Consider the following 10,242-nt stretch of genomic DNA (forward strand, 5'->3'; position numbering starts at 1 on the left):
GCAGCTTATATTAGGGTAGGTAGAAGAGTAAAGAATATGTGGGAAAGTAAGACTTACAGGCATGGTAACGTAGGCAAGGTATCATGGTCACAGGTTACAGGCAATGTGGGCAGAAGGGTCCCAGAGGGCAGTGCCTCTAGTCACCTCCTGGACCAGATTAGAGGCAATAGGGGCTGGGGTTGCAGAGGGCGGGAGCCTCTGGACTAGACTGTTTCTGCCACAAGGTTGTAAATCTTTCCATAATGGAAGGCCGTTCTCGGAAAAGAGGATGGACTGCATTCCAAAGTCAGCTCCCATGTGCCAGGGCATACAACTCTCAGCCGGGTTAGAATGTGCTTTCTTTAATCAGGACAGAACAATGACAGTGTACGGAGCATGGTTAATATTTCTTATCATTGTAGCTAGCCCCTATATTCTATTTCTGCCCCTAACACTTGCTCTGCTCAAGTTTGTCTAATTGCCTATTACTGAGAGATAACAGTAAGTTGATGAATGTCACACAGCCAGTTACTGAGATTCAAGAATAAACCTCATTCATGTACCTTAATTTTCAAATCATTTTATTTCTAATTATCATTAATTAATTAGCAAGGTATTCTCTAAAAATAAAATACTAGCCCTCTTTACATTAAGGGAGGGGGAGATAAATTAGTGATTCTCAAACTGCTCAGATCCATAGTTTTATTTTTATAATGAATATTTTATAGAGGCTGCAATATTGCGCATATATATATTTTTTTGATCATTCAGATGGCCAAATTATGTTTCTCAGATATATTTGGTTTTCATTCACAGTTCTTGTCTCCTAGTTCCCCAAACCACTGAAGTTTCCTGAGCAATGACAGCAATGGAAGCATCCTTTGTTAGAATATTTGCTCTCTTCTCAGTTCCTGAAAAAACTTCAGAACCCTAAAGGTGAAATGGTTCTTTGTTACTCATCATAAGCTCTTCCACCACAACTGGGTTTATGTTAATGAGAGTGACATTTGCAAAGCACTTTAGGAAGGGACGGGGAGGGGGAGCTGGTATCCCAGGGGAACCAATCATGCATAGAGGGTAAGAAACTTTTTTTAAAAATATATTTTATTGATTTTTCACAGAGAGGGAGGGAGAGGGATAGAGAGTTAGAAACACAGATGAGAGAGAAACATCGATCAGCTGCCTCCCGCACACTCCCCACCGGGGATGTGCCCGCAACCAAGGCACATGCCCCTGACCAGAATCGAACCTGGGACCCTTGAGTCCACAGGCCGATGCTCTATCCACTGAGCCAAACCGGTTAGGGCAGAGGGTAAGAAACTTTTACCCCACTCCCTGATTTCCAGGGCGGAGAGAGGGGCTAGACGTCAAATCAGTCACCAATAGGAGGAGGTTGGGAGAGCTCCCACAGTGGGAACTAGAACTTGTACACGTGCCACATGCCAGGCCCAACTCCGAGAGGACAGAAGCCTCCGTGTTTAGATCTGGCCCTATATGTATTTGTTCATCGGGCTGGTGCCTGATATCCTTTAACATCCTTTGTAATGAACGAAAAAGCTAGTGAGTAAACTGGTTTCCTTGAGTTCTGTGAGTCATTCTAGCAAATTAATCAAACCTAGGGAGGGGATCCTAGAAACCTCTGAGTTATATAGCCAATTGGCAGGAAGTCAGGTAACAACCTGGGCTTGAAACTGGCTACTAACATGGAGGGAGTTCTTATGGGACTGAGCCCTTTACCTATGGAATCAGACTCTGTATCCTGTTACGTGGTGTCAAAATTGAGTTGAATTCTCAGACACCCTGCTGGTGTCTAAGAAATTACTAGTTGGTATGGAAGAATGCCCCGCTTATGTTGGAAATTGGGTCTCAGGACACTTTTAAGAAACCTTTTACTATTCTGAAATGAAATTCACATACAATAAGCTACTTACACATTTCATTTTAAAATTACTAAATGTAATCTGGTCAGCGTGGCTCAGTGGTTGAGTGTTGATCTATGAACCAGGAGGTCATGGTTCCATTCCCAGGCAGGGCACAAGCCTGGGTTGCAGGCTCGATCCCCAGTGTGGGGCTGTGCAGAACACAGCTGATCAATGACTCTCTCTCATCATCGATGTTTCTATCTCTCTCTTCCTCTCCCTTCCTCTCTGAAATCAATAAAAGTATATTTAAAAAATAAAAAATAGATAAAATCAATTTTAAAAAGTAAAATAAAATATAAAAGTGGCAGGTATCTTCCTCTGATAACAGAAATGACTTTGTTAGAATTGTAATTAGCTAGTTATTAATATTAATAGTAATAAAAAAGAAGAAAAAAGGGCCAAACATTATAAACCTAGTCATCTAGGCAGCTTTACCAGTAAGCTGCCATTTCACACTCCCCAGGGAATCACCAGTCCATTCACTGCAAGTATGTAAAATTTTCTAAGTTTAAAATCTTAGGCAAAGGAATTTTCTCTCTCTTGTTCCTCTGGCTATGCTCCTGCTTTCTTGCATTCACCTGTATTCCCTCCATAGCCATGGGGGCCTAGAGCAGTGATGGCGAACCTTTTGAGCTCGGCGTGTCAGCATTTTGAAAAACCCTAACTTAACTCTGGAGCCGTGTCACATATAGAAATTTTTTGATATCTGCAACCATAGTAAAACAAAGATTTATATTTTGATATTTATTTTATATATTTAAATGCCATTTAACAAAGAAAAATCAACCAAAAAAATGAGTTCGCCATTACTGGCCTAGAAGCAGCGATTATTTCAATTACTTTGAGCAAACTTTCCAGCAAGATTCTGGAACCGAAGAACCTTAATGACTAAGCTGTGAACTTATTCAATTCCAGCTTTATTGTGGGTCTTTATGAGCCCCGTGGTACTTTTTTAAAACAACATGACCTCACTTGGAATGCAAAAAGACCCCATGAAATTGCCTCACTAGCCAACCACTAGAAAAGACTACCAAATAAAAACAAAGAAATTCAAAGTGCCGGAATCTTAGACTTGCAGGAAAAAATGGCTAAACTAATGGCATTGTAACTTCAACAATTAAATAATTCCCCTACCCCCACTTCTCCCCAGACACCAGATCAAAACCCTGCCTCTTGTTTCTTCAGTCTACCGGCCAACGCTCTATCCACTGAGCCAAACCAGCTAGGTCTGCTTTGTGTTTCTTTTGCAAAAACCTGGACATTTTAAAAGGGATTGCCTCAAATATAAGTGATGGCTCCAACTGAATCTGGATAAGGCAGTCTGATCCAAAGTTACTAAACAAGACCAGGGATGAGATGTTCCAGGGATTCAAGGGGGACTTTTCCCCTTTTAAGTGTTAATCACCTAGGGACTTACTTAGTCAAAGTTCTCATTGACACTGGGGTCACCCTCTCAGTCCCTAATCCCCAACAACCTTTCTGTGTCCCGTCCCCAGAGTTCTGAAACTATTCAAACGGTTGGGGTCAAGAACCAACCAACCTGTAACAGTTTTCAAAATCTCAACCTATTACCTTTCAACTAGACCCTTTACAGACACTCACCATTTCCTTCTCATTCCATCTGCTCCCATATAACCTTTAGGCAGAGATTTCTTAGAATCTTAGCATGTACATATTGATTTCTCCCAGGAGGAGGAAATACTCCTCAATCTCAATCTATGCCTTAATAAAGATAACCTCTCTCTCACCAGGTCCAGTCAACTGTCCTCTCCCACCACATCTCTGCACCCAGCCCTTCACAATCTACCTGCCCCACTCAACCCTCTAGACCAGCGGTTCTCAACCTGTGGGTCATGACCCCTTTGGGGGACGAGCGACCCTTTCAGAGGGGTCGCCTAAGACCATCGGAAAACACATATATAATTACATATTGTTTTTGTGATTAATCACTATGCTTTAATTATGTTCAATTTGTAACAATGAAAATACATCCTGCATATCAGATATTTACATTACAATTCATAACAGTAGCAAAATTACAGTTATGAAGTAGCAACGAGAATAATTTTATGGTTGGGGGTCACCACAACATGAGGAACTGTATTAAAGGGTCGTGGCATTAGGAAGGTTGAGAACCACTACTCTAGGCAAAACTGCCATTCTTTGGAGCATTTTCTCAATTTGTTAGGACTTTGCTTCCCGACAATTGTTGTCAATTTGACTCAAATTCACAAAAATTCAATCTACAGGTTTGAGTGTTTCTTATATTGACAGGTACTTTATTAAATTATGTTCTAAGAATATGGCCTGTAAAATATCAGCTGACATTATTGTAGGAGTCCTCCCTCCTCCCCTACATCCCATTTCCTTGGCCTTTACCAAATAAATTATTGTGCATGTTCATGGAGTATCCATATATGTTCTGTGGCTATTTCCTTCACCTTCTTTATCCAGTCACCTTTTTAAAAATATATATTTTTATTGATTTCAGAGAGGAAGGGAGAAGAAGAGAGAAAGAAACAGCAATGATAAGGGAGAACCACTGATTGGCTGCTGCCTGCACACCCCCTACTGAGGATCCAGCCCACAACCCCAGGCATGTGCCCTTGACCAGAATCGAACCTGGGACCCTTCAGTCCACAGGCCAACACTCTATCCACTGAGCCAAACTAGCTAGGGCCATTCACCTTTTATTTTGTGGTAAAATTTATGGTTCAGTTTGATAAAATAAACATATAAAAATTACATTTTCTCTGTTCAAGAGAACTTTGATATATACTCAGTGTGACTGAAATAAGTCTTTCTATATTTAGTTTTTTGTCTATTACATCTTTTACTTCTGAAAAAGTGATTGAAATATCTCAATGTAATTTCCTTCTAATAAACTTCTTAGTTATTTAATCATTTGTTCTTAGTAATTTACTTGCTGTATTATTTGTTGTATTTCCATGTAAATATATTATATCTCCTTTAAAACATGCTTTCTGCCTATTCATATATTTCCCACAATAACCCTTTCCTCTGAAAATTCTATCTAAGCCTGCAGCCTCAAGGCAGATATTTTGAATAAATGATCATCCATAGATAATAAAGGAAGTATAATGCTTCTTTAACCACAAAATTGTATTTATTCAATAAATATTTATTCAACACACTAGAGTCCCGATGCACGAAATTCATGTAAGAGTAGGCCTTCCTTCCCCTGGCTGCTGGCACCAGCTTCCCTCTCGCACCTGGGACCCGGGCTTCCCTCGAAGCCCTGGCTTCGTCCTGGGTGTCTGGTCTAATTAGCATATTCCACTTTTATTATTATAGATCACTAGTGTTGCAGCCACTAAGCAAGAGGAAATTATAATAGAATAGGTGTTTGGGAAGAAAATAAAAACAAATGGAGACATGTATATGAAGTACCTATGGGATATTAAAGTAGAGATGTCTAGTAATAAGCTGGAAATATTGGTGTAAGATTCGGGGGAGGGTTCACTCAGTAATTCAACAGATGTTTATTGGGCACCTACTTGTTCAATACATAGGCAGGCAATGAGAATAGCTGCAAGGTGTCCAGACTGCCTTAGGTATTGGCTGAATACTTTTTTTTTAAATTAAATCTTTATTGCTCAGATTATTACAGTTGTTCCTCTTTTTTCCCCCCATAGCTCCCCTCCACCCAATTCCCACCCCACCTTCTGCCCTTACCCCTGCCACTGTCCTCATCCATAGGTGTATGATTGTTGTCCAGTCTCTTCCTGCACCCCCCATTCCCCTTCCCCCCTGAGAATTGTCAGTCCACTTCCTTTCTATGTCCCTGATTCTATTATATTCACCAGTTTATTCTGTTCATCAAATTATTTATCTTCTTAAAGGATACCTTTCAGCATTTCATATAACACTGGTTTGGTGGTGATGAACTCCTCTAGCTTTTTCTTATCTGTGAAGCTCTTTATCTGACCTTCAATTCTGAATGATAGCTTCAATTCTGAATGATAGCAAAGTAATCTTGGTTGTAGGTTCTTCCTATTCATCATTTTGAATATTTCTTGCCGCTCCCTTCTGGCCTGCATAGTTTCTGTTGAGAAATCAGCTGACAGTCGTATGGGTATTCCCTTGTAGGTAACTAACTGTTTTTCTCTTGCTGCTTTTAAGACTCTCTTTGTCTTTTGCTCTTGGCATTTTAATTATGATGTGTCTTGGTGTGGTCCTCTTTGGATTCCTTTTGTTTGGGGTTCTCTGCACTTCCTGGACTTGTAAGTCTATTTCTTTCACCTGATAGGGGAAGTTTTCTGTCATTATTTCTTCAAATAGGTTTTCAATATCTTTCTCTCTCTCTTCTTCTGGCACCCCTATAATTCGGATGTTGGTATGCTTGAAGTTGTCCCAGAGGCTCCTTACACTATCTTCATATTTTTGGATTCTTTTTTTCTCTTTGTTTTTTTGGCTGGGCGTTTTTTGCTTCTTCGTATTTCAAATCTTTGTCTTAATTCTTGCAATCCTCTAGTCTACTGTTGGGTCTCCGTATAATATTTTTTATTTCAGTCAGTGTATGCTTAATTTTTAGTTGGTCCTTTTTCATATCCTTGAGGGTCTCACTAAATTTATCGGCGGTTTCTAGAAAATTCTTGATAAAACTATAAGTGTGGTTTTGAACTCTATATCCAGTAGTTTGCTTTCCTCCATTTCTGTCATTTGTGACCTGTTTCTTTGTCTCCACATTTTGGCTGCTTCCCTGTGTCGGTAGAGTGGCTTTGTGTGCTAGGTGTCCTATAGGGCCCAGTGGCTCAGCCTCCCCAATTACCTGAGATGGACACTCTTGGTGCACCCCTTTGTGGGCTTTGTGCACAGTCTTGTTGTAGTTAAGCCTTGATTGTTGTAGGTATCACTGGGAGGAATTGACCTCCAGGCCAATTGGCTGTGAGAATCAGCTGTGGTTATGGTGGGAGAACTTCTGTGCTGAAGACACCCTTATGGGGCAAGACTTGCTTCAGTGGGGCTTTGGTGCTCACTGAGTCTGCCCCCTGAGTGTGTCCCTTATGGATCTGAGGAGTTGTAATCTGGATGGTCCACTCTGACCACTGGGTATACTGGCTCTTTGATATCTGAGGTGGTGCTAATTTAGCCTCTGTCTAAGGCTACCCAGCAGGAGCTATGGAGAGATCTGCAGATTCCTTTTCTTTGTATGGAGTTTGGAGGTGCCTAGCTGAGGCCCAGTTGTGAAGCAATGCAAGCTGCTGTGGAGCCTTGGGCCTTCTTTTTGGATGTTTAGGGTCTCTCTGACCCAGCTGCAGTTCGGTAATTTTAGATTGCAAAGGGCCAGGGCATTCATATACAAAAGCCTCTGCGCACAGCTTGGGTGGGGCGGGATCTCAGGGAATCAACAGGGTGGAGCAAACAACTATGGCTGATCCTCAGCCTGCCCTAAGAGGACCCGGGTCTCACTGTTCTGTGGTAATTGCTGCAGGCGCCTCTGAGAGAAAGCCGACCTCAAGTTCCACCCACTGCCAGACATTCCAGTTTCTCCCTGTATGAGTCTGGGTCCCCAGAGACTCACCCAGAACTGGCATTCAGAGCAGTCGGGAGCTTGTGTTTCCCTCCTGATTGAAAAAGACAGCCGTGTCTTGAGTTGCCAGCCTTTCCGCGTGCGCCTCCGTACCTCTGTACTTTACTTCCACACCGCACCTCCTCTGAGTCTCAGTGTGCTTTTCTCTTTCCTTCTAGTTGTAGAATTTCCACTCAGCCAGCCTTCCTGTGGTTCTGGATGATGTCCGTTTTGTCTTTTAGTTGTTTTTTTGAAGTGGTTGTGCGAGGCAGCAATTTCCGGTGTTTACCTATGCTGCCATCTTGGTTTTTCGCTAAATACTTTTTTTTTAAATTTATTTTAGTCATCACCAAATAAATGAGAGTTGACATAATAGGAGTAGAGAAAATCACCCCAAGAAAGCTCAGAGAATTCAGGGGGGAAAGATGGGGAGAAAGGTTAAGAGCACCTTATAATTACCACAATTTAATGGATAAGTTAAGACAAGATGTTCATGATGGAAAAATTAAGAGAATTCAGAATGAGAACCAAGAAAGACAATGATATGATAAAAGCCAGGAAGAAGGAATTTTAATGACTAAACTTTAATGACTGAATTTTTGCTTCAAGTATCACTAAGTCTTGACCAACTTTGGCTTCCTCTTCCAGAACATATGCCAAATTAGTGTCCTATTTATTGGGTTTAGGACAAAGACTCCAAGTTCTTTGGGAAACTGATTGGAAATATGGAGGAGACAGTTTTGAAATCCTCTAGAGAACTGAGGCTCCCTGAACTGAAGCCTTGACCACACTGGATGGACATTAGTGTTAGCATTGGTTCATATTATGTGAATCTATGATATAGCTTGAGTAGCATTTTGAAGCAACTTAGTTTCATTATACCTTATACCACAGTGTAGCACCTACTGAGAGTTGCTTTAAAAAACAAATTTCTATGTTCACTTACTTATCACTGGCCTCTCTTTATAAAAGGATATAGATACATTACCACAGTTTAAACTTTCTAGTTGCTTAGAATCTAAATAAATAGGAATTATTGTGCTATGTTTGAATTTCTTTATTGACCTTTCTTTGAAAACTTATGTTGTAAGCAACAGACCTGTTGTGTAATTGTGAGAGCTAATGAAAAAATACTCATCTGCACATGATTCACATGACATATCTGAAAGTCAAAAGAAAAGTATAACCTCATTTCCTGCACATTCTTAAGTTAACATGGCTCCCTAGGAGACCAAGAAAATAATTTTGTTATAATCCTTGATTTGGTTCAACTAAATACATTAACAGGAAATAATTGATTCAGAAGTATTATGATACATCCCTACAGAGAAAATAATACATTTAGAGAATATGATTATCCCTAATTTAGATTCCAATTTTCATGAAGGTATGCTACTTTTAATGATAAAAATATCTTAAAATTTACTGAAGCCTTGCCCATCTGGCATGTTTCAGTGGTTGAGCATTGACATATGAACCAGGCGGTCACTGTTTGATTCTTGGTCAGGGCACATGCCCAGGTTGCAGGCTCGATCGCCGGTGGGGAGGTGTGCAGGCAGCTGCTGATTGATGATTCTCTCTCATCATGGATGTTTCTATCTCTCTCCCTCTTCCTTTCTCTCTGGAATCAATAGAAAATATATATATATATATTTAATTTGCTGAATCATTGAATGTACTAGAAAAAGTATCTATTAGGAACCAGGAAAGCTGGGTTATGATTATATCTTTGCCACAGACTCACTTGGTGACCTTGAGGAGATCAACTGAAACTATCTCTGTGATTCCTACCTTGTCATTATTAGGAATAATTGCCCTATCAACCTCACTAGATTGTTGTAATTTTGAAAAGATACAATCACTCAAGAAATTAAGTGTTTACTGTTTGTCAAGCTCTGTTCTAGCACCGGGTAATCATTGAAGAGCATGCTAAATGAGATCTCTGTTTTCGTGCAGCTTAAATTTAAGCCAGGAATAAAAATATTAAACACTTACACATGGGTGAGTATCACAAAGGTGATGGTAATGTATGGTAGTTTGGCAAGTCAGGGAAGAACGCTCTGAGGAAGTGACATTTAAGCTGAGATCTGCAGGATAAGAGTCCTGTATATCAAGAACATTATAAGGAAGAAGTTATGTAAAGGCTGGGGGAATTTGAGGAACTGTAAAGAGCTCAAAAAAGCCAACATGATGAGTGATGGGGAAGAAATGAAAGACAGTAGTTATGAAAACACATTGTGACATGGCTAGTCAGAACATAAATTGGTACATATTTTTTTGGAAAGCATTTGGTAATATGAAATAAGAACCTCAAAAAATATTTCTAGCCTTTCACTCAAATATTGAGTCTTTGACAGAATATCTATCCCACTGAAAAGCATATGAGATACCTAAAAAAACTTTAAGAAAAATATATTAGAGTATATTTGAAATAGAGAAAATTCCAAAAATAAATAACTATACAGAATGAGAAAAAAAATGGTGTATGCAAATTATGACATATCCACAGCTAATAAAAGTTTTTGTTTCTGAAGAGTTAATGGTAGTATGAGAAAACATTTGTGTTATGATATAATTTATTTTATAACATGAATAGAAGAAGCAGGAAGCAACACAGGCCCAGGTAAATACTGCTCAAATCAGGGGCCTGGATCACAACTGAGGAACTCTCAGGTCAGGATATCCTGATCTGACTCTCAGATGAGATATCCTGATCTTATACAGAAGTTACTGCAAATCAGCCTCGCCCTGGCCCTGGCCTTACCCTTTGGAGAAAGATATTATCTTTATTGCCTTGGAATATCTCCA

This window comes from Myotis nattereri (genome assembly GCF_964212035.1).
Source record: "Myotis nattereri genome assembly, chromosome: 9".
NCBI lineage: Eukaryota > Metazoa > Chordata > Mammalia > Chiroptera > Vespertilionidae > Myotis > Myotis nattereri.